Source organism: Eubalaena glacialis, chromosome 4 (genome assembly GCF_028564815.1).
Source record: "Eubalaena glacialis isolate mEubGla1 chromosome 4, mEubGla1.1.hap2.+ XY, whole genome shotgun sequence".
NCBI lineage: Eukaryota > Metazoa > Chordata > Mammalia > Artiodactyla > Balaenidae > Eubalaena > Eubalaena glacialis.
The window spans coordinates 1241387-1265165 of NC_083719.1; the positions used below are offsets into that span (position 1 = coordinate 1241387).

The 23779-nt window shown below is 49.7% G+C and overlaps 1 pseudogene; it reads right to left on the bottom strand.

Moving 5' to 3' along the window:
- Positions 1–13199: 13199 nt before the first annotated feature.
- LOC133089568 (eukaryotic translation initiation factor 4B-like) lies at positions 13200–15016 on the bottom strand (annotated as a pseudogene).
- Between the last annotated feature and the right edge of the window lie 8763 nt (positions 15017–23779).

Consider the following 23779-nt stretch of genomic DNA (forward strand, 5'->3'; position numbering starts at 1 on the left):
CCTCTTTTTCCAAATAAAGTTCCATTCACAGATCTGCAGATGAAGGTGTGGGTGTGTTTTCTGGGGGGCCACCATTCAACCCACAGTTGTGTCCACCAACTTGGAGCAGGCCCCAGTGAGCTGTCACCTTAGCAGAGGAGCGAGTGGCCCGACTGATCAGGGCTGTGGCCAGAGGATCTTTAGGTATGACTTTGCCTTCTGGGAACTCCTCCCGCCCCCAGGAAATCCCCTCCAACATTCACATCTCATTGGTGGAGGCGGAAACCACCGGAGATGTTTAGCTCAGTAACTGTCTGGGAAGAGGAATTCGATTAGGTACCTTTGGCCTAAGGACAGAAGTAGGATGGTGGGTGTGAATTGCTGAAAAGGTGTTTGCTGATCAATATTCAGAGAAACTTTTTAATGAGGGGCATCTGAAATACGAACAGGCTACTGTATAGAAAGTCGTGAATTCCAGCTCTGAGCTCTTTGCCAGGCTCCCATGGGTATAATCTTTGCTGACGAAATAGATTAATTTTTGGAGCGTTCAGAGGGAAAGTTAGATGTCCACAAAGTGAGAATAGAAAGAGGATTCTGCAAAGCTATATCTACAAGGAACTGAGCTAGGTGGCTAGTAAAAACACTGGTAGTTTAAATAAAGCAGAACACACCTTTCTCCCACGTCCAAGGGGGCTGGAGGTGAGCAGTGCATGGCTGTCATGGGAGCTCTAGCCTCCTCAGGTATCAGGGCTCCTGTTGCCCTTCTGCTCCGCCTTGTTTGGCTTCCATCCTCAGTTTGCTTCATAGTCCTATTGTGGCTGCTAATGCTTCAGCCATCACATCTGCATTCCAGGCAAGAGGGAGAAAGGCAAAGAGGGCCTTTCCTGAAAGCCTTACCCAACAATGCCTTCCTTCATCTGATTGGCCACTTTCCTTGGTGCTGATGGTTCTGATTCCAGAACGTGAGGAAATTTTCATTTATCTGCAGCAAAATGATACAAATAAGAAAAAAATATGAGTGAGTCTTTCTTTGAACTAAATTAATTTTTGTTCTTTCAACATTTTTGGAGTTAAAATATACTTTTGAAAAGATGGCAAAAGTAGATTGTAATGACATTTTGTTTGATGCCCTTGCTTTTCAGAATAGTTTTATTTCAAAAATAACACAAACATAGTTTAAAAATCAAACAATACTATGTGGAACACAATCCTTTTCCAGATCCCAGCTTCACCATCTTCTAGTTTTTCTCCCCAGAAACACCTCTCTTTCTATTACCTATTTCTACAACTATTGTTCTCTATATTTATAAATAATACTGTTATCCTACTATGCATTGGTTTCTCATTTTAATTTTTTATTTATTTTTTATTTATTTAATTAATTTATTTATGGCTGTGTTGGGTCTTCGTTTCTGTGCGAGGGCTTTCCCTAGTTGTGGCAAGCGGGGGCCACTCTTCATCACGGTGCGCGGGCCTCTCACTATCGCGGCCTCTCTTGTTGCAGAGCACAGGCTCCAGACACGCAGGCTCAGTAATTGTAGCTCACGGGCCCAGCTGCTTCGTGGCATGTGGGATCTTCCCAGACCAGGGCTCGAACCCGTGTCCCCTGCATTGGCAGGCAGATTCTCAACCACTGCGCCACCAGGGAAGCCTGGTTTCTCATTTTAGACCGTATCTATCGACTTCCTCCTGGTACTTGCAGTTTAACCCCCTCATGTCCTAACCTGTATCTTTTCTAACATGACTTCCCCTGTCTTTTCAACATACTTTTATCACTAGTTTTGGTTAAATCATTTTTATTTACTGGTGGGCCAAGCAATGCGCTATGATTATTTTTCTCTTGCTGTGTAACTTTGCATTTTTCCTTTAATATTTGCCTAATTGTTTTCACTGCTTAATTTTCTAGGAAACTAGTGTGATGTTTCCCACAGACTCTCATCCATCTGTCAAATGCCTGATAATGTTTCAAATGTCCAAACACATCAAATAGTGTGACAGTGCCCCAATCCCCACTCTCACCACCACTGTCTCCATAGTTTCCTATCTGTATAGTTTTTCCTTTTCCAGAAATTTTACATAAATGGAATAATTCAATATATGTTCTCCTGTGTCAGCATAAATTTTTTTAGCATTTTTTTTAGGTTCATCCACATGGAACTTGCATCAGGAGTTTGTTCCTTTTTACTGAGGGTTGGACTCTATCTGTGGATGTGCTATATTGCATCTACAAATTCACTACTAGGTGGGCATGTGGTTTGTTTCCAGTTTTTGTCTATTACAACTCATGATGCATGAATATTCACACACATGTTTCCTTGGCTCTTGTGTCCTGACAGGGCTCAAGGAGTATATGTGTAATCACTTTAAGAAACCTTGAAGGGACTTCCCTGGTGGTCCAGTGGTTAAGACTTTGCCTTCCAATGCAGGGGGTGTAGGTTCGATCCCTGGTCAGGGACCTAAGATCCCACATGCCTTGGGGCCAAAAAGAACCAAAACATAAAGCAGAAGCAATATTATAACAAATTCAATAAAGACTTTAAAAATGGTCCACATCAAAAAAAAAATGTGTTTAAAAAAAAAAGAAACCTTGAAATTTGTGAAGAGAAGATAAACCCTTCAGAGGGCCTTCGGAGCCTTCTCCACTTGTCTCCTAGTGTTTTTGAGTGTTTATTTTGCGGGAGTTTGGTGAGTCAGTGTACCTGAGCTACCTTATCCAGCCTGAGCCGAGGCTCCAAGGCAGGTAAGAACTTCTGACGGCTTGGAAATCAAATGAGAATCAGTTGGAAAATATGCTTAGATTTACACTTATAATTTTTAAAAAGATTTTTTTTTAAAGAAAAGCCCAAAGTTGTATCCAAAGAAAGAGCATTTTTCCTAAGAAAGTGGAATAATAAAGGCAGTTGGAGAAGTTTCCGCCTTGAGGGACCCTGCCACGTGGTCTTGCACCCGCACATCTGGATCCCGAAGTCGAGGGGATGAGATGCGCGTTACTTCCGTCTGAGCGAGTGCCCGGCTGGGGTCCTCTTGAGGGGCTCGCTGCCACTGTTCAGGGACCCCCTTCCCTTTCTGGAAGCAGTTAGCGAATCTCAGCAGACCCCGGGCAATTACTGCGGCCTCTAGTTTCCAGCCACTGCATTTCCAGACTTCCTCTCTGGAGCCGGTGGGAATTGAGCAAGCAGCTTGGAGGTGGCCTGACCATCCAGGCATCAGAATGTCCATCTCCTTCCACTCGGAGGCACAGGGGCTCCGGGGGCAGCATCCACTGCTTGTCCTGTGCCCTCTGCCCTCGGGTCCAGTCCCAGGCCGGCTGCCAGGGCCTCGTAAGATCTGCCCGCCTCCCCTTCCTCTTGGCCTTTCCCTGTGGCCCACGCAGAGGGGCGGCAGAAATGAGAGCTTCATCATGGTGAACGCAGTGAGTTAAAGGTTTCCTTTGGCCTGGAGCTGAGGCGAGGGCTTCTGTACACCGCGCCCGAGCCTTGCCTCTCTGGCTGTCTGCTGGCACGGGGGGGAAGCCACCCTGGCCACACGGCCACACGTACGTTGGAGCAGAAGATGCCCTGCTTCTCTTTATCCTGCCTCTTTCCCCAGGTATTAGTGGCTTCATCCTCATCCTAAGAACCAGGAGAGCCAAGCTGTACTAAGGACTCTGTGGCATTCACCCCGGCAGACCTGGTGCCACGGGGCAGGACCGCGCCCCCCCGCTGACCCTCTGCCCAGGGTCCTGCTCGGTGTCTGGCACGTGGCAGGCGTGCAGTCAATATGCTCCGATTGACTGATTGGATACCTCTGTGAATAAGATCAACCAGTGCGTGAGAGGTGCGGGGACAGCCGCTTTGCCCGACGTGACTGGCAGGGTTCTGCTCCTTTGTGGGGACGTTCGCGCTCAGGCCGGGAGTCTGTGTGCGACCTTGGACACGGAGAGAGGGACCAGGGCCTCGCTTCGCCCTCTGACCGTGCTTCCCGTCCTTGCCCGGGGGACCCTCCAGGTGGGTGACGCCTGAGGTGCGCCCGCAGCCCCGTCCTCCCCCCCGGTTCTGGGGAGAAGGTGACCCCGTGGGACGGTCGTGTCCAGGGGGCCCTGGTCAGACGGGACGTGAGCGGAGGAGCCTAGAGCGTGGAGCGCAGCCGTGACAACCAACAGCCTCCGCGCGTTCCTCGACAGCAAGTGGATGTCTGTGCCCAGGCCGAAGGGACGGCATCTTGGGAAGGCAGGCGGGGCCGGGAGGCCTGCTTGCAATCTGGGCCAGCGTGGCTCCCACGTGCCAGGGACGCTGCCTGGCTGTGACAGGGCCCTGCCGAGCGGCTGCGGCTGCTCCCTGTGCCCCGGCATCCGGTTGGGCTCCTCCCCGCCGAGACCCCAGGCTGCTGCTCTCAGGGGCCATCCTGTGCCTGCAAATCCCCGCTTGCCCCGTCGCCTCCGGAGTTGAGTTCAGGCTCCATCCTGCTGCAGGGCCTTGGACTGAGTCGTGTTTTAACAAGTGTCTGGTGCAGCTGCCTCGCACGGGGGACCCCCGAGGACAGGCGGGGCCGCTCCGGGAGCAGGGGCCCGTCTCTGGGGAGCCTCCTCCGGTTGGGCCAGAGCTGACTCTGCCCTGCTGAACGGAGGGTCCATCACAGGACCTGGCTTGCCGAGGAAGCAACGGTGGCATTGGAGGTCTGGGGGACGCCCCCCACCCCACTACAGACGGGACGGATGGCAGGCTTCTTGGACTTTTTCATCAAAAACTCCAGAGCCTACGCTTTCTAAAGTGCCAATGATAAGAAGAGCAGGTTTGCATCAAATTCTAGCATGAAAGTGATAGTAGGCTATTTGCCCCAAAAGTGTTTAATGACCTTTCTATCTTTGCAAATGTTACATAAATGGCGAATGTACATCAGAGAAGCAAATGATAGTAGTAGTAGTAATAATAATAATAATAATAATGTATAGTAATAATCTGAGTACCTAGAGATCACCAGTGTTATAGCTTGGCAAGTATGTGTTCGGGCTTCTCCATCTTTAGAGCCAACTTGTTTGAACAAAATGCATTCGTACTGAGCAGCTGTTCTGAACCTGATGTTTTCCTTATCATTTTAGTTTTGACATATTTGTCTGGCCTTATATACTTCTACAGCTGAGAAGTCTTTTATTTTCTTGATAAATGTATCAGGATGTTTGGTGCTTGTCTGCTGTTGTAGCTTGCAGCCTGCCCCCAGAAGCCTGCTATTAATGAAGAAGAACGTCGTAAAAGTAGTTTCTCTCTGAACTTTTGAGTTTCTTTATCACTTCTGGATTTTTATTACAGTTTACAAGATCTGAAAGTTGGAACACTCCTCCTTCCCTCCGTCCTTTCTTTCTAAGACTTTATGACTAAGGATGCTATCCGTGAAGATGGGGTTTGGTGTTCTTCTGGGGTATCTCTCCCTCCTCTGCCCTCGTCAGGGGAATGCGGCTGCGGGCTCTGGGGGGTGGAGGCTCAGCACGTTGGCCGATCGCAGATGTCCGCCCTCTCTCTGCCGAAGTCCGGGGTTCCCACCTGGACCACATCTGCACACGGACCCGGACCTGCGATGCTTCAGAGCAAAGGCGTGGTGCAGGTGCCTGGACCTTCATTCCCAGGCGGCTCAGGGAGAAGAAAGGAGGCGCCGTCAGGCCTGCCCGCGAGTTAACAATGCGCCGGGCGCCCTTTACGTCGGACTCGCTCTCCCTCCTCTCGCCCTCACGGCCTCTTCCTGCTGAGGTCTCCGCCCTCGGCCTGCGGCTGGGGACACCTGGGTGCCCGAGGAGCCGGGGACCCTCAGTGCAGACCAGGCTTGGAGAGACCCTGCCTGCTTGAGGGTTTTACGGTGTAATTTACAGGTTTAGAAGAAGCAGTTGCCACTTTCAAGGTCCCTTTTGCATAAAAGGAGGCGCTGCGTGCCAGGCGTGCAGTTCCTGGTCTCTGAGGACTGTGTCTAAACAGTTTATGGAGCCAACAGCGGGCGTAAGCCACGTGGTGCGGCCAGGGAGTCCGAGCTTTCTTCTAAGCCTCTTGCGATATCTTTAAATAGCATTAATTTCCCTCAGACATAAGCTCACTGAATACAAAAAGGGATTTAATTTCCAGTGTTCACGTATTTGTTTTCACTGAGTCACATACCTTCCATCCAGAGGGATGTCTGGGTAGGAAAGGTCAAGTCTAGTCAAATGTCGATGGCTGTGGTTTACTCACCTGTAGAATCACAACACACCTGGAAGAAAGAGTAAAGCGTGCAGAAGGTCACCAGGTGAGCACCGGCAAAGATTCAGACTTCTTCATCTGTATAAAAAAATCACACCAGAGCCTTACATTTTGATTTATGGCTAATCAGCCGTTTTGAAACTTGTGATTGCGAAGCACAGAAGAATCAGCAAAATAATGGCTTGATTTCAATAGAGAGTGTTTTAAAATTTTTATCATTATCCAGTGAATTCAATTGTAATGCCACTGTTATCTTTTAGAAAATGTGACTGGGAAATGATTTGCGTGTCCCAGGAGGCTGCAGGGACAATGACATCAACCATTAGGGCCAGTGTTATGAGCAGACAGAGGGCTTCCTTCTAACTAAATGTCAGTTTTCACTTTTCTGCTGAGACTGATAAATAATTTGAAGATCAGGCTTGGTGGCTTCAGGTTCGTGAGCTGAAGAAAGAAACCCCAGGACCGAGTCATTGGTTAAACCCGTTCACCAAATAATGTCCCCATATGGGAATCTATGGACTCCCGTGGTCACGCTAGAAGCTTAGAACAAGGAGGGGAGAAACGGGTCTGGAAACAATCATCCCAAACTCAGCCGCCTGGGACAGCTTTGCCCGTTGTGACTGCACAGCGAGGAATGTTCTCCACGGCGAGGTTGGGGCCGAATCGTGGGGCTGGGCCGTGGGTTCTGTTTGTCGGTTGCCTTAGAGGGACCCTCCTCTGAATGACCTGGAGCCTCTTCAGGGCCTCCCAGGATGGGCTGGTTGGGGGCCTGCGTTTCTGCATTTCCCGGGGCTTTGCGGATACAACGTATACGACCACGCGACCGAGCGTGCGCTGGACCCCTTAGCTGGGACCCTCCCAGCATCAGAGCAGAGTGGGTCTCGCCGTTGGGTGGTGGTACTTTCCAGAAAGTCAGCCCCCACTCCTGCAGGTGAGACGCGTGTTGCTGTCTTTCAGAAATAGAGGGGTTTGTCCTCGGGGTCAGCCTGTCCTGGGACCCCGGCCGAGTTCCCGGTCGGATGCGCGTCAGGGAGGCTGCCCGTCTGCGGGTACCACTAGCCAAGTGGGCTCCTCCTCTCCCACCGTTCTCGAAACCTCGGTCCTGAGACCTGGAACAGGAGGTCAGCAGAGGCCACGCAGTTGGTCAGAGCTGCAGGAGGGGGGACGATGCGGGCCGGGGGATGCCTGCACTGTCCCGGATGAGGGCCCGATAGCAGCCCCTCCCTATCTCCCGCCCGGAAAGCCTGCTGGACGCCCGCAGCCCTGTGGGGAGGGCAGTGGATGGGGACAGGGCAGCGGCGGGGTCACCTATGGGCCCACAGCAGCCTCTGGTCCTGTTGAGCGTGGCTTGGGCAGAGGGGCCCACGGTGACCTCAGCCCAGCGACAGGCCCAGAGCTCGGGGGGACCTGGCTAAGGGTCAGTGCCTCTTCCATCTCCCATCCAGTCTCCTCCTCTTGGTAGAACATCCTGGGGGTCTCCCGGCGATCCCCCCTCCCCTCACGCCCGCCCCCAATCAACCAACAGTAAGTCGGCCAACTGGGCTCCAAGGGGGACCTGCCCGCTCTCCAGGCCCTCTCGCACTGGAGTTCCAGGGCTCGGTCACTTCTTGCCTTGAGTCCTGCCCTCCCTGCGTCCACTCTGGTCTGCCTCCTGCCTGACTGCTGTCAGAGAGACCCCGAAAAATGTAACTCACATCATGCTGCTTCCCAGCTTGGGACCCTCAGCTGGCATTTCATTGATGGATCAGCCTCACCTTCGCTTGCCCGCGTGCCATCCCCGTGGGACTGCGTGTGGCCTCTGCGGTCTGCTGTGAGCTGGGCCGGCACCTGCCTTCAGGCCGTCCACCAGCTCCTCATGGGGTGCTCGTTCCTTCGTTCAGACCTGAGACCTTTTCCCCGCCCACTACCCCTTCCCTCTGGCCACCCCCTCGCCTAGCGTCCCTCTCCCATCCACACCACACACCATGCTTCCTCTGCATTGCAGGTAGCTGTTTTTGGTCTGTTTTTGACTGTGTCTTTGCTCCCTCCTTCCTGGCCTCGATGCCCCTCTGGGAGGGTGAAGAGGTCTTCTAGTTGGCCCGTCCCTCAACGCGCCACCGTGTTGAACACAGATGCCGGAGGCTCAGGGTGGGGTTGCCGAGATCCCAGATGGACCACGGGCCCACCACCCGCTGGGGGGTTAAACCGCCGATGTGGGAGCTGTGGTCGCCAGAGAGGAACTAGCGTGCCCAGCGGGTTGACCAGAAGCCCAGCATCAGCCTTGGCCCCTTCAGAGGCCTTGAGGGTGGAGGGTGCAGGGGGCAGCTGTGGGGCAGGAGGCGGGAGTCTGGGGGCTCACAGAGCTGACGAGAGGAGCGACGCCCCCATGATGCGGTTCCCATTCTTGCCTCAGACCGGCCTTCCCGATGGACCGAGGCCACCACTTGAGGGGCTGGCCGCTTGGCCACAGAGTCCGGAAGGGAGCCTGAGAAGCCGGGAGTGGGGGCCCGGCAGGCACCTCGCCCACCAGCCGGGGTTGTCAGCAGGGTAAATGGCAGAGTCTGTACTGTGAGAATCCATTGCCAGGGAGAGAAAACAGGAAAATTTCTTTTAAATGCCTCAAATCTCCTGGGTTGTGTTGTACAATGAAATGAATACATGAACTGCACAGAAAATATATCTTTCAATTTCTCAGAATTGTTGTTTACTAAGAATAAAGCTCTAATCAACTGGGATTTTAGAACTTTGGCAGTTCAGATGAACTAAGGCTGAAGGTATTTTTCAAGTCTTGCAGCTAAAAGTCGAAGAATTAAAAATCTGCAATATTATTTTCTAAATAATTTTATTGTTGTAGGTTCCATATTTATAGCATAAGCCACATTGGAAATAATATTGCTTTATTCCAAAATGTTTGTTATTCAACACATACATCTGTCTTTTTTTTTTTTTTTTTTTTGGCTGTGTTGGGTCTTTGTTGCTGTGTGTGGGCTTTCTCTAGTTGCGGTGAGCGGGGGCGACTCTTCCTTGCGGTGCGCGGGCTTCTCATCGCGGTGGCTTCTCTTGTTGCAGAGCACGGGGTCTAGGAGCGCAGGCTTCAGTAGCTGTGGCTCGCGGGCTCTAGAGCGCAGGCTCAGTAGTTGTGGCACATGGGCTTAGTTGCTCCGTGGCATGTGGGATCTTCCCGGACCAGGGATCGAACCCGTGTACCCTGCATTGACAGGTGGATTCTTAACCGCTGCACCACCAGGGAAGTTCCCATCTGTCTTTTATATGGAATGCTTTTCTGATTTTTAGATGATAATTTACTGAAGAGAATGACCAATCTTCGGAAAGAGGCAGAATTTACACATAGTTTTCCACTAGCATGAAAAGCCTACAAATAACTAATTTTAGGTTCTGTACCTCTCCTTTGGGCTTGGGAGTGACATAACAGTATTATGAGAAAGTGTGTATCTTCATAATAACACCCCACAGGTCCCACCACAGATCTATTCCATGGAACACTTGCTGATTTGGGGATGACAGGTTTTGCATAAAGAAGCAAACCAACAAATATTTTTCTGCTCTTCTGGTCGGTTCCAGAGCAAACTGAGGGTATGGGGTAGCTCATGGGATAGTTCACATTTAAGACTCTGAGCTCCGATAAGAAAGTTCAAATATTCGTTTTCTCAACTTTTGAAATAATACTTTTTATAGCTCCTCTTTGTTATAAGACTTTGATAAAAATGTAGAGGGGCTTTCAAAAATTCATGAGAAACAAACTTTTCAGTTTTGGTTAATCACTGGATGGTCAAATTGCAGAAAACTGATGGGCCGAGTAAATAAAAGCTTCAATAGATGTTAAATGTCTGTAGTCTAAGGACATAAAAATCTAACACTCGTACGTAAATATTTTATCATTTCTAGTATAACTAATGTTAGGAAAAGCAATCATGACCTGAGACAGCTCAGAAATGACTGCTCTTAAAGGATCTGCCAGATCTGAGTCTGGAAATTGGCTTCCTTGCACCTTCTACTGCAAGTCTAGTCTAATTGGGGAAAAGGACATTCACTTACAAGGTAAGTTACAGTCTAAGTAGGCTCTGGAGATGCCAAGTTTCATGAAAATTCAGGGCTTAGAGGAGGGGGTGAGCAATACAGCTGCTGTCCTCGTGCAAGGCTGTTGCCTTCTAATCTTAGATGAATCACAGGAGCCTTGGTTGCCCTGGTAACTTGGTAGCCATTTTGCTTGCCTGGAGGCTGAGGCAGGGAGTATTAACTCTCTTTAAAGTTTCTTAGAGACATGAAGCCAACAAGTTATAAGGAGGATATTTCAGCTACTTCCAAGGCCACAAACACTGTGTAACGGTGGCTTAAGGCCACCATCTTGTTTTGCCCCAGATTTTGTGGCCAGAAGCTGAGGCAGGGTTCAGCCGGATGGCTGGTCCCTGGTCTTTGAGGGTGTCCACTTCTGAGATGGTTCCTTCACTCACACGTCTGGTGCCTGATGGGCAGCTATGTCCTTCCCCACTCCACGTGGTCTCAGGGCCTCACCCCATGGCCCCCAGCAGGGTAGCTGGACTGTTGACATGGTGACCCACCGGGTATTCCAAAAGAGAGAGAGTGGAGGCCTCCCTTACCTCTTATGTCTGCGTCTGGAAACCGGGGCCATATCTGCCACATTCTGTCACGTGAAGCAGTCACAAGCCTTGTCCAGATTTAAGGAGAGGTGACAGAGGTCCCACACCCCAAAGCAGGGAGAGTGAATGCATTTATGTCCATCTTGAAATGGCCTCAGTGTTCTCTCTGGCCAGGAATTGTTTACATTTCTCCTACATGTGAAATATACTCATCTTCCCTCCCAAGATCCCTGCAAGTTTAATCTCATTACAACATCAGGTTCAGGCTCAAAGTCCAGGATTTCCTAAACTAAATCAGACCAACGGATAAGGATCCTTGGGCAGGATTCCATTAAAAGGATTCCTTTTGATCTTAAAAGCTCTGAGCTAAGAAGACAAATTATCTTTCCCTCTTGCATCCAGTGTAAAATGGTGAGATGTACACAGGATAAAGTAGACATGCCTGCTCAAAAAATGGGACAGCAGAGAGCATGTGAAGTCACTGGTCCCCAGCAACCCTGATGTCCAACCAGGCACATGTTGCCGGTTACTTGACTGAGACCTTCCTGCCCTTGGTTCTGTCCTCTGAGACATCCTTCCTTTTCCATAAGAAATGGCAGATGTTTCTAGATCAGAAGACTTCTCTGCCTGCTTCCTGTGTGTGAAAATTGGGGGAAAGTCAAAGTCCTGTATTTGTCCTGTCTCTGCCTCTTTCAGTCTTAGAGGATATATTTTCTTTAAAAACCTTGTGGGATTCCTGTGTATCAGATTATGACATATTCTGTTTATACCACATCTCTTTCTGGAACAGGCCCTTCCAGGACTGCACGTCAGGAGCTACGGGGCCAGGGTCATAAGACCCTTAGCTGCCTTCTAGTCAAGTTGAAAGGATTCTTAAGATTCTTGGAGATCTTAATATACATGTCTTGACATACTTCTAAGGTCTCAACAAAGGGTCTTACAACTACCCCCGGAGATCTTCATACTAAGGCCACCATTTAACTGTGCTCACCCTGGTTTGATGTTTTCCCTGAGGTCATTTCTTATTTTGAGAGTCTTTTGCAGATTGAAGAGGCTCCAGTCAAGAGGCAGTTTTGTTTTTTGACTCAGCAGGTCCCAGTTTATGTTTACTCTAATTCTGTCTGAAAACTAAATATTTCTTATTTATTTATATTTTTATACCCTCATCTCTCTGTCTGTATCCTATCATATGTGTCTAGGAAATTCGTTGGTACTTTCAGCTTTCTGCCAGGAAATATCTGTCACCAAATCCACCAGCTCAGTAAGTGTATTTTCTCCTCTCTGTGCTGCCGTGGGATGCATTGCAGCTGGATTTTCTGCTGCTGCGTAGTGCGGGCTGCCTTCTCTCTAGCCCCCAAATGATGATCTTCTTACTGTCCTTCAAACCCTCATCTACCATCAGCTCAAGGCCCTTCCAGCCACTTGTCTGAAGTTCTTGGTATGGTGGGTCCCCACTCCCTGGACCAAATTCAGTTCCTGGAAGATATTACTGTGAAATAAATTATCTCCAAACTTCATACTTTGAAACAAACCATTTATTTGCTCAAGGTTTGTAGGTTCAGGAGTGCAGGAAGGGATTTTCTGAGTAGGTTTCACTGATCCATGCCAGGCTAGGTGGCTGCAGCAGGAGGGTCCACTTTTCACGTGGATTTCTCTCTCACTTCTCAGGTACCTTGAAAGGGATGGCTGGAAGGCAGACCCATCTGGGCCTCTCGTCCCCTCCGTTTGTCTAAAGGTCTGTCTAGGTGATCTTTCCAGGAAGGGAGTCACACTTCTTCCACAGTTACCTTGGGCTCCAAGAGTGAGTTTTCCAAGAGACCAGAAGAGGAAGTTGCCATTCTTTTAAGACCTGGATTTGGAAAGTCACATCATTTCTCTGTGTTCTATTAGTCAGCAGTCACAGAGCTGGCCCAGGTCCAAGGGGAGGGGACATAAACCCCATTTCTCTGTGGAAGCTATGTCAAAGAAGGTGACCCCATCTTTCATCCGCCAGAGCTGGTGACCATCACTCCTGAATTCAAAAGCAGGATGCATAATTTGACAATACTTTTTTTGACTTGTGAATTTGTTCATACTGGATTTTTAGAAAGCTTCTTAGGTAAATATACAGTTAGTAATATATTCAACAATCCCAGGACTGTAGAGAAATTGTGAAGAGAACATCATGAGTGTCCCAGCAACTCTGCAGTGTGTGGTTGGGTGTCGAGCGCACTTTACAACTAGACAGTTTACATGGGGTTGGAGGTCTCTAAGAAACAAAGTGAAGACACTTCTTTGAGAATGGGAACAGTATGTGCTTTTTACAAATTTTTTTTTTCCAGAGATGGTGAGTTTTATTTTTTCTTGTCTGGATAGAGGTTTGATTTGCTCTCGAATGTTCCAGGGGGGCGAGAGATTAGGAGAAAGCACAGAATGCAGAGGTCTATTTGGTGTAATCTTCTCCCTCGTTTTCATCTCCACCATCAATGGTGAGAGCAGCATACTTCCTTGCAGAACTGAGCTTAGAGGCTGGATTTTCTTCAGTTTTCTTTGGCTCAGGTGCAGATCTGGCATCTTGATCCTTTTTGCCATCTTTCCTATCTGACCCCTTCCAGTGGTCTTTGTTCCCTCCATTTCCTGGACCACGGCTGGAGTTCCCACTTTGGCCTTTTGGGACACTCACCCCATCTACTCTATTTTCATCTTTCCTTGCTGGTCCTTCCTCAGATGGTTGAGCTGTAACTACTTTCCCTCCACCACTTTTGGGGACTGCTGCTCTGTGTCTGAGCTCTGAGATTGAGCAGGAGGGTTAGAACTTTGCTTCACCCAAGCATTCTCCTTTGGTGGAGGGGCTGGCGTTACCTTTAGAGGCTGTTCAGGTTTGGGAGGCTTAGAAGTTAGAGACTGACAGTTTTCCTCTTTATTGAGTGTTTCATTTTCTAGAGACTTCTCACTCTTTCTCCTTCATGCATTTCTGCCAGATGTGGCTGAGGTCCCAGTCCATGATGACTCACTTCCTGTCCTTGACCATTCTCGTTCCTGAGTTTTTTCACTTTGCCAGCTTGGGTATCTCTCCAGAGGCCGTTGTTCTAGCTTTGGCTCATCCAGCTGACGTTGCAGTTTCTCCTGTTCCTTCTGTAGTGGCTCTTCTACTTGTTCTCTAGCAGTTGTGCCAACAGGCTCTCCTCCTCCAAAGAGAGAGGCTGCTCGACTAGACTGGGACGTGCTAGCAGAGGAATCATCTTCCTTAGGAGTACTCCGAGGCTTTAGGTTCAGTTTGGCTCTTTGCGGGGACATCTATCATCATGCCTACAGTCATCCCAAGAGTATGCATCTCTGGAGCTCCATGACTGGTCATCTTGTCTGTCATATCTGTCTTTATAGCGGCCTTCACCTCCTCTGTAGACGTCACCCTATGGTACTCACTACCAAACGCTCTTCTGCCCATCCTGGCATCGCAGCCTCTATTGTAATCTCTGCTGCCTCTGTGATCATAGCAATCTTGGCTCCATATCGATCCAGGTCCTGGCGTGGGCCATCATGGTAACTGTCCCAATACCCATCACGATATTGGTCTGAATCATAACGATCTCGATACTTGTCTCTAAGCCTTCATCGCCTCTTCTAGGTGGGTAGCCATCAAAGCTGCAGCACGACGGGCCTCCAATCTGTATCTGTTTTTTTCAGAATCCTGATTTCTATCTCGGCCGAAAGAGTGATCATCCCTGTCTTTACCCTGTGCTTGATCAGCAACGTCCACTCGAATTCTCCTGTTACCTAGAAACTCTTCACTGAGGCTCAGGGCACTGAGTAAGGAATCCAGGTCCTCAAATTCAGCATAACTAAAACTTTTCAACCTCTCAGGATTGCTGGGTTCACCCAGTAAACACACTGCACTGATGTTTAATCCTCTAAAGAATTCTTTAATGGAGTCTTCTGTCACATCATAGGGCGGGTTCCCTAGAAAAGCAGTGTAGGGTGGCAATTTGGGAAGACGGCTCCAGTCGATATTGGGTTCCCAAGCAGCCCGTGGAGCAGTGGGCAGGATGGAACGGTCAACTGGAAGTGCCCTACACATGTCACCATCATTGCTATGCCAGTGGTTGAAACATGTCCTTCTAGGTCATCTGTTTCATCAGCTCAGGTGTCTGGTTTGGGGACATAGGTGCTTCCTCCACCATTCCGTCCATCCTCAGCCAGAAAGTCTGTCAAGGAGACAGTCTTCCCCTTCTTATTCTTCTTTTTTGCTGAGACCGCCATTTGGGAGAGGGAGAGAGAACGCAAAGGCACAAATATTTTCATTGGAAACTCAGGTTTTAATTTATGCCAACGATGAGCTTAGTGGTTTGTGACTGGTCCACCCATCACCTGGTTCAAATAACATCCATCTCCATTGACTGGCATTCTCAGCATTCATGTCTACCCACTAGAATATTTCCTAGTTTCATTCGCATGTGGTCTCTGAGCAGGAAATTCCTTGGTTGCACTTTCCTTATAACATCCATACCTTCCTCAGTTTTCCTTACAACAAAGGAGCTAGAACAGCTCCCTGAGAACTCTCCCAGAAATGCCTCTCTGAGGGTTGATTCTCTTCTGAAGCCCTTTCTGGCTGGATTTTTCTCTTTGACACCATGGAAGCACGTCAGCCCCAGGATGGTTTTGATGCAGGTGAGATCACATGACATATTTTAAAGCCTAGATGCAGGACTCAGATTTTCCCTTTTAGCTCTCATCCTTTCCTTAGGCAGGTTTGTGCTTTGTTAGAACTCAGACTCCTCCCTACTAAACATCACATGAATTACTACAGCTGTACCTAGCTCAAGAGAAAAATGAGTTTTTAAATACTCAAAACATTGTTAATGATAAAGTAGTTTGGGTTTTAAAAGAACCTTGTCAGGGTTGGGATTTCATACATGGCAAAGCAGCTTCCTCGCTACCATCTATTGAAAGTCAGCCCTCGACACAAAGGTTTGTTAAAAAAAAAAAAAAAAAGCCCTTGTCCCCGCTAAGAGTGCAGGTTTTATCTTCAGACATGGGCACTTGCTGGACCCTGTCTGAGCAGCAGGGGGATGGAGGCCATGGCCTCCCTTGTCTGTTAAACTGACCAACTGAGGACAAGAATGAAGGTCATCTGCTCATCATGTGGGGAACTGTGGCCTTATTTAAAAGTGTGCACAGATATACGTGTCATCAGAGCAGAAAGACCTGGAGTCGTCACCCAAACCCTTCCAGTGGCTGCTTCCAAGGAAGGCAGGGGTGTGGAGGAGAGGTTAGGACAAACACGCGGTCATGGGCTGTGAGTATCACTCAGACGAGAACTAGGAGAAATTTGGGGAAGACAGGAACCAGAGCAGAGGGGATGGTGCTGGGGGTTCTTCTAAGATGCCCCCGGTGATGCTGAGGTTCCAGCCCTGGCGTGACCCCCTCCCCTGAGCGTGACCTGTAACTGGCTCCTAGCGAACAGAAAGGATGCCATGACGGGTGGCCTGTGTCTGTGCGTCTAATGCAGGGAGCTAATCAGTCTCCTTTAGTTTGATGGGTAGCATACTTGGTCTTAATCCTACCATTTAATTTATTTTTTTCACATTAACTTTTTCCACATTTTAATGAAAAATTTTAAATACACGGCAAAATAGCAAGAATTTTGTGATTTTACAGCAATCACTTGTTCACGCACCGCCTCGGTTCTCTCGCACCCTTCCCTGTGCTTCTTCACGACACACCCTCGCGTCTACCTTGTTTCCGACGCATATCGAAGCCAGCAGAGACCTCTGTACACTTCCTCCTAAATGTTCAGCACCCACATTATTATCTAAAGTTCAGTATTTGTTTATAGTTTTTTTAAATTTGAGATAAATATTATAAATATTTGTAAATTATAAAGAAAATGTCCTCATCTTAATGAACCTTCTCTGTGTTTTGACAAATGTATCCACCTATGAAACCTGACCCTCTAAAAAGACAGGCATATCTCCAGGCCATGAAGTCCCCTTGGCCCCTTCCCGATCCCTCTGTGCCCCCAGCCCCCTAGAGGCAACCACTGGCTTTTCCAGCTGTCCTATTTTTCCATCCTAATTGGCCCTGCCTCCTCTAGGTCCTGGTGTGGAGTGGAATCGATGTCTCCTGTGTGACCTCGTTCCCTCAGGGACTGTTCCTGACACTGACCCAGGTCCTTGTGACAGTAGGAGCGGCTTCTGTGGTCTGAACACATTCCGCTGTCTGCTGTCTGCTCTCCCGTTGGTGGGCAGTGGGCCACTTGGGTTTTGGGTGTCAGGAACCAAACTGCGGTGAGCATTTGTATACATGATGTCTTGTGGACACACACTCATTTCTCATGGGAGAGTAGCCAGGAGAGGCCGTGCTGGTGAGTAGGTGAGTGTGGGTTTAACATTTAAAGGGCTGTCCCAAATGCGGGATGTCCCATTTCAGTGATGTCATAGTGTGGATTTCATCTGCCTTTCCCTGATGATTAATGGTGCCGAATGCGTTTTATTGTGCTTATTGGCTATCCTCACATCTTCTTTTATGAAGTGAATCTTCAATTACTTCTGTGTTAGGTTGTTTGTCTTATCATAGAGTTGTACGATTTCTCTGTGCGTCCTCCAAACTGGTCCTTTCTTAGGTATGTGTATGTGTTTTTCAGATATTTTCTCTCAGTCTGTGTTTTACCTATTCATATTCTTAATGGCGTGTCTTAACAAACACAAGTTTTACATCTTAATTATGTCCAATTTATCGATTTTTCTTTACAGTTATTACCGTATGTGTCCCAAGAAACCTTTGCCCAACCCTAAGTCACAAAGTCTCATCTTATTTTACTGTCTATTTGCTGTGGCTTTTGCTGCTTCTCACCCCCATCTTTCCCACCTTCTATTAAATTAATACAATTTACTTCCTTCTTTTCCCACTGTTGGTTTTAAATTCAGATCTAACTATAAATTGGATAAAGCTAATCAATATCTCTATTAATCATCTGATTGTACAGGGACCCTAGAAATCCTTAATTCCAGTCTCCCTTTCCCACCAAGCTATCTAAGAAGCTAGTCATCTAGCACTTTTGTGTCTCCTTGTTATGAAACTCGCACTGAAGTTATCTAAGTTTATCGATTTCCTCGTTTACCATCTCTCTCAGCCTCTTACCTCTTGCTCATGGGTTCAGTTTTTTCTTACTGACCATGCCCTTTTCTCCATCTGTCGGGGGGGCTTCCTGAGTCGTACTGTCCTGTCTTTGAACATGCCTTTATTTTCCCTTCAATCTGGAGGGATGATTTGGCTGCTCACTGATTTCCGAGTGGACAATTTTCCCCTTAGCTCTGTGAGAGCGCCCGGTGGTCTTTTGGTGTCCCTGGCGGGGCGTTTGTGGCAGGTGGGTCCGTTGCTGTGTGGGTGATGTTCCTCTTCTCACTGCTGCCTTTGAGGAAACACCAGCAGGCTCCCCTGAGCCATTCCCTCTCACTTTTTCTAGGGTATTTGACTCAATTTGTATTAAAAACTCTGTTTTTCTTTTATATTCACGTTTTAATGGTTTTGATATTTAAATAATATAATTAAATAACAAATATAATTGCCCTAAACAACTTTGGAAATACACACAACTGACATGATTCATGAACACACGACTGCAGGGGCAGATGAACAGGGCATAAGGGAAGTGGGAACAGGGTGTGCTCTGGATGTAAGTCAGCGTGCCTCGGGGCCAGAATGGGGCACGTCTCAATCTGGTGAATTGATTCAGGGGTTCAGGTGGGGTTGCTTGAGAGACCTGCAAAGCTCTTGTTTTATAGTCTTTGTCAGATGGCTCAATTATCACCACTTTGGAGGGCATTCTTACTCTCTCACTCTCTATTTCTCTGTTTCTCTCTCTTAACACTATAATATGTTTTTTTTTAAGTGCTGGAGCAGTGCCCATGGTGTTTACTCTCTTAGAGTGGCTGGATTTTAAAGAATGGAAGCGTATCCTTTTCTTGATTTGTTAAGTATCACTGAGTGTTTACCACGCGGCAGAGGCTATACTGAACATTTGAGTAACATTATCTCAGTCTTCTGTTACGATAATTTTACATGTTGGGTTATTATTCCTAATTTTGATGACAAAATGTAAAGCTTAGCCTAATTTAGGTTAATTTACCAAAGACTGCATAGCCCCAAACTACTATGCAATCATGCAGGTTAAAATTAGACCTTAGAAAAAGCTGAAGGAGGCACAAGTGTAATCACCCATTTCCCTGTCCTGCACAGCCCCTGGTGTTCAGCCCTCATGGTGGAGCCACGTGCCCGTGGGGAAGGAGGGACGGAGCGATGCACATTTCCTCCTTGCGGATGCTGGGGTGGAAACCAAGTGAGAGATAATAAAACGACAAGAAAGTTTAATGTGAGGACTCTGGTGGTTTTGAAATAAACCGGTCACCGGCTCACCTGCAGGTCCTCGGAAGGTGGAAACAGGTCCCGCGGGCCCTCTGCCTTCACTACTCAGAAGCAGGGTCTTCTCCTTCTGGTGCAGGATGCCGACTGTTGGTGAAAGAAGTGTCTGCAGTGCACGCAGGAGAAGTGGGTGACCTTTCCACTCACTGTTTTAAATGACCAGTACGCACCATGACCTTGCGTCCAGCTGTGACCTCCTTTGCACATCCCTGGTTAGAATGTGCAAAGGAGGCCCTTGTGTTCCAGCAGGACTCAGGCCATCACGTCTCATGCTCCAAATCACAGTCATAAAGCTGGTGTTACAAATGCCAGACAAGAGCCTAGCACATGTCTTCCTGGTACCTGGCTTCACCTGTCCCAGGTATTGGCAGGGAGAGCCCAGGTCAACCCTGACTCTGCAGTGGATCTAAGGAGGGTCTGATCGGAGCAGCCTTTCTCCTGGGCACTGGCCCTTCTGCCGCCCCGGGGAGAGGAGACCCTTCCGCCCCCCTCAGCACAGATTCTGGAGTGGAGTGGGGGTCTTCACACAAGGGTCTGAGGAGGGGTGGGCGCCCCAAGTCCATGAAGACTAGTTTGTGGCCCATCAGTGTTCAGCCTCAGTTTCTATGCCATCTGATGTCAAATAAACAGACACAAACATTAACAGCATGTCCTGCCTACCACACGTGGAGAGGTGTGCTTTCAGAGCCTTGAACTTCGCAGTTTCCTCCTTTGCCGCTGATGCCATGAGAGGGCTCCTTCAGGAGCCCGTGAGCCAGAGCCTGCGAGTCCGGCCCTGCATCTGGAGCTGCGTGGACCTCAGGCTGACCGTTACCTCCCTCATCTGGTGGCCTCACCCCTCACCTCAGGACTCAGAGGAGGCCTCCTGTCGCCGTGTGGTTTGATTTCTTCAGCTTCTGGTCATCTTTGTTGGGTTGTTTATTCCCACGTATCAGACAGGACGGGGACTTTCTGTTCACTCCATCCACACTTGCATTTCTGGATCAAAGTGCTGCAGCTGACAGGGCTGGGGCAGCCGGGGGGCGCGTGGTACCCGCCTGCCAGGGCAGAGATGCTGTCGGAGCTGCCTCTATATTGGGGAGGACGCCGGGGACAAAGGAGGGTGGTCCTTCAGCCCAAGAGGGGTTGAGGTTAGTGTCTGTGCGAATTTGCAAAGCAGCCATGAAACCGGCAGCCTCTTAAACACACGTGTGCACGCCCAGCGCCCCGCAGAGCTCATGTCCTGGGTCCTTCCTTAGAGCATTTGCAGTAAATGTTTGTATTTATTTATCTGCGTCGCTGTGTCTGAGTGGGGCCACTTTCTTCTGCCTGAAGACGGCGTCCCATGTTCTCCTGGAGATGTGACGCTTTGATGCCTCTTTTTTTTTTTTTTCTTTATTTGGCCACGCCATGCGGCATGCTGGATCTTAGTTCCCTGACCAGGGATTGAACCAGTGACCCCAGAAGTGGAAGCGCTGAGTCCTAACCACTGGATCACCAGGGAAGTCCCTTTGATGCCCTTTTTCTAGACACTTCTCTAGGGTCTCTTTATTTTTCTTTCACTTTTGAAGGGTATTTTTTTTTTTTCTGGGAGTAGAATTTTAGGTAGTCCTTTTCTTCCTCTAAACACATGAAAGACGTCATTTTATTGTCTTACAGCTTTTGTTTTCCTCTCCAGTTTCTTTCCCTCCTGGGTTTTAGACACTCAAGTCCTTTGGCCTGAGATTTTTCTCTGATGCCCTCAAATACCTTATTTTTTCCGACAGCCCTTCTGGTGGTTCTTGGCGTGAACACCGGTCTCCTGGGAGCTGCCCGGCCACGGGGGTCCCATCGGGGCATCTGCCCCATCCAGCACCTGAGCAGCACACATGAGGCCGACGTGAGCAGGGCTGGCGGAGCCCTTGTACCTGCCCCACAGACACATGTCCCGGCCTCCGTGGACCAGGCGCCGGATGGGACTAGAGCGGGAGTCAGGGTGGAGGGTGAGGGGAGGGAGTGAAGTCTATTTTTCCTTGAAACAAGCTTCTTGCCATGATTTTATCCTATTCTTTTCTTCATCTTGATGTAAAAAAAAATGACCAAGTGGTTTCATTCTCATTTTGTAGACAGGGAAACTGGGGCAGAAAACTACAGTGACTTGCCCTGACCTCACAATGCATGACCTTCCAGGGCTGGACTCTTGGTCTCCTGAATTCCACACGAAGTTTGCGTTGAAGGAGCCCTGAATGCCGCTGGGCTGCCAACCTGGCGTCTAAAGCTCTCAGACACACACCCCGGCTCCCAGAGTCTCGGTTCCAACTTCCTTCCCTTCTCTGGAAAATGAAGCTCAAGCAGAGACGTACGAGAGGCTAGAAAGATGTATAGGTTTTGTTCCTATATTGATGAGGGGGTGGGATGCTTTCCTTGTCCCGAATGCCCTGCTGTTCACCCACAGACTCAGATAGCGGGGCCGCCTGCCAGCGAGACAGAGCAATGGTCAGGTCTGTGGGTAACTCGGCTGCAGCACTGTTATTTATCAAATACTCATCTGGGTCTCGCTGCCAGGGAGTTCTGCAGACGTGAGTGAAGTCCATAACCAAGGAACTTTAAATAAAGGAAATTATTCTGGATTATGTGGGTGGGCCTGATCGAATGGGTTGAAAGACCTCAAGAACAGAGCTGAGGCTCCCCTGAAGGAGAAAGCTCACGTGTGGACGGCAGCACGGGCCGGTGCCCGGGGGTCCCAGCCTGGCCTGCCCTGTGGGCTTCAGACCTGCCTCGCCAGACCCCACAGTCTGGGAGGTGATGCCTTGCAGTCAGTCCTGCAAAAAACTAATATGCATCTCCTGCCGATTGAGCCTGGTGGACCCAGATGGACAGACAGCTGATCCTGCCGTAAACACGAGAGGCTGTGCCTGCAGCTGGGAGGACGCCGGATGAAGACTCTGAGGACAGTGGTCGTTGGGGCTGAGGCCCGAGCCAGGCTGTGAGCGCTCCCTGAGTGTCCGGGGTCCTCCCTCTGGTGCCGGACGCACTGGACATCTCGGCCGATGTGTCCAGGGGCGGCCACTGCACTCCCACCGCCAAGGGGGTCTTGGGTTCCTGCCCACCCTCAGCACACGTGGCAGAAATGGGTCAGTGGCTGGGACCCGCCTGCTCTAACGGTTCCTGCAGGTTTTCATCAGTTGTTTCCCAGCAGAAGTTTCAACTTTCCAGCCAACAATTTCCTTTCATCTTAGATTCGCTTTAAAAAGATCAGGCACCAAGAAGGCGAGGCTTGGGCTGGTTCCCAGGGCAGCTTCCGTGGGGCTGTGGCCTCGACGGGGTGGGTGGGCAGGCCCTTTGGGGAGAGGACACGCAGGAGGGTGCATCACCCCAGGTCGGCGCTGAGGGAGAGTGAGAGTGCGGAGCCCGTCTCTCAGATGCGGGAGACGCCATGGTGCCCTCCTGCTCACGGGCGGCATCTTCCTCGCTCTCCACGAGCTGGGCCCCAGCGGCGGCGTCGGGGGCCGGACACCTGTCCAGGCACAGCATCCATCCTCCATTCCTTCATCCTCCCAACTTTCCCGTCGGTCAAATCTGGGGTCCACCAGTTGCAACTGTGAGAGACGTCTTAACAAACAGACCCGTCCCCCCACCATCCAGAGCCCTCGAGACGCGGCTGCAGAGGAAGGAGGGCAATGGGTTCCAGGATACCCAGCAGCGCTTTCCCTGCCGCGAGCCTCGTCCGAGGAGGAGTGAACACACACCTTCTGTTGTCACAACACGGGACGTAAGAGCTGAGGACCCCTTAAGAATCACAGCTAATCACTCTGGGTAATTACTGTCAAGTTAAGTGCTGGGGTTTCTCCCCACTGTAATTCCCTGTTAGCTCAGTGCCGCGGTTCAGGCAATGCCCCCTGAAAATCTGTGCCCTGTCTACCTTATCATCACGGCTCTCTCTCAAGTTGGGGAAGAGCCCCGTCCAGCCCTGGAGCTGGCGTGAAGGGGCGGCGTGGGCACTCTGCTCAGCCAGCTGGAGCTTCTGGTTCCCGCTCAGCAAACCAGCCCAGCCACCAGGACTGTGTTTCTGGGCATCTTCCATGGGCTGCTCCCGGGGCCTTTGCACGCCCTGACTTCGCATCTCAGCACCTGGCGTTGCCCGAGGCTCGGGGCCACCCTCTCATCGCCTGTGCCCACCTCACCGCTTTACGGCCAGGCAGACTCACCCTAGTCTCCTCTCCCCTGCTGTCCTCTCCCCCCACCCTCTCCCCTCCCTTTCTCAACACTGGATGGGGCAGTGGGTGCTCTCACAGATTCCAGGAGGCTCCTTGGTACAGTTCATGGTCCAGACGAGAAACAACAATAAAAATAACTAGAGATTTCTTAATCAGCCTGCTGCCCTCCCCTGAATGGCCAGTGGTCCCCACCCCCGCCCCCCCAGACCATTCATCACCCATCATCACCTTGGGATTAGATGGGATTCCTTTTTAAACCTTGGGCAATTAGATTATCAAGATCATGGAGCAAAAGGCATTCTCAGGCGTTTTTCCTTAAAGGGATGGTCTGTCCTCAGCCCATAGTCATTTAGGAGACCCCTCTGTCCCTACACACAGAGGATGCTCTTCACTCCGGCCCCCTGAGGACGTTTGCAGCAAAGATTCT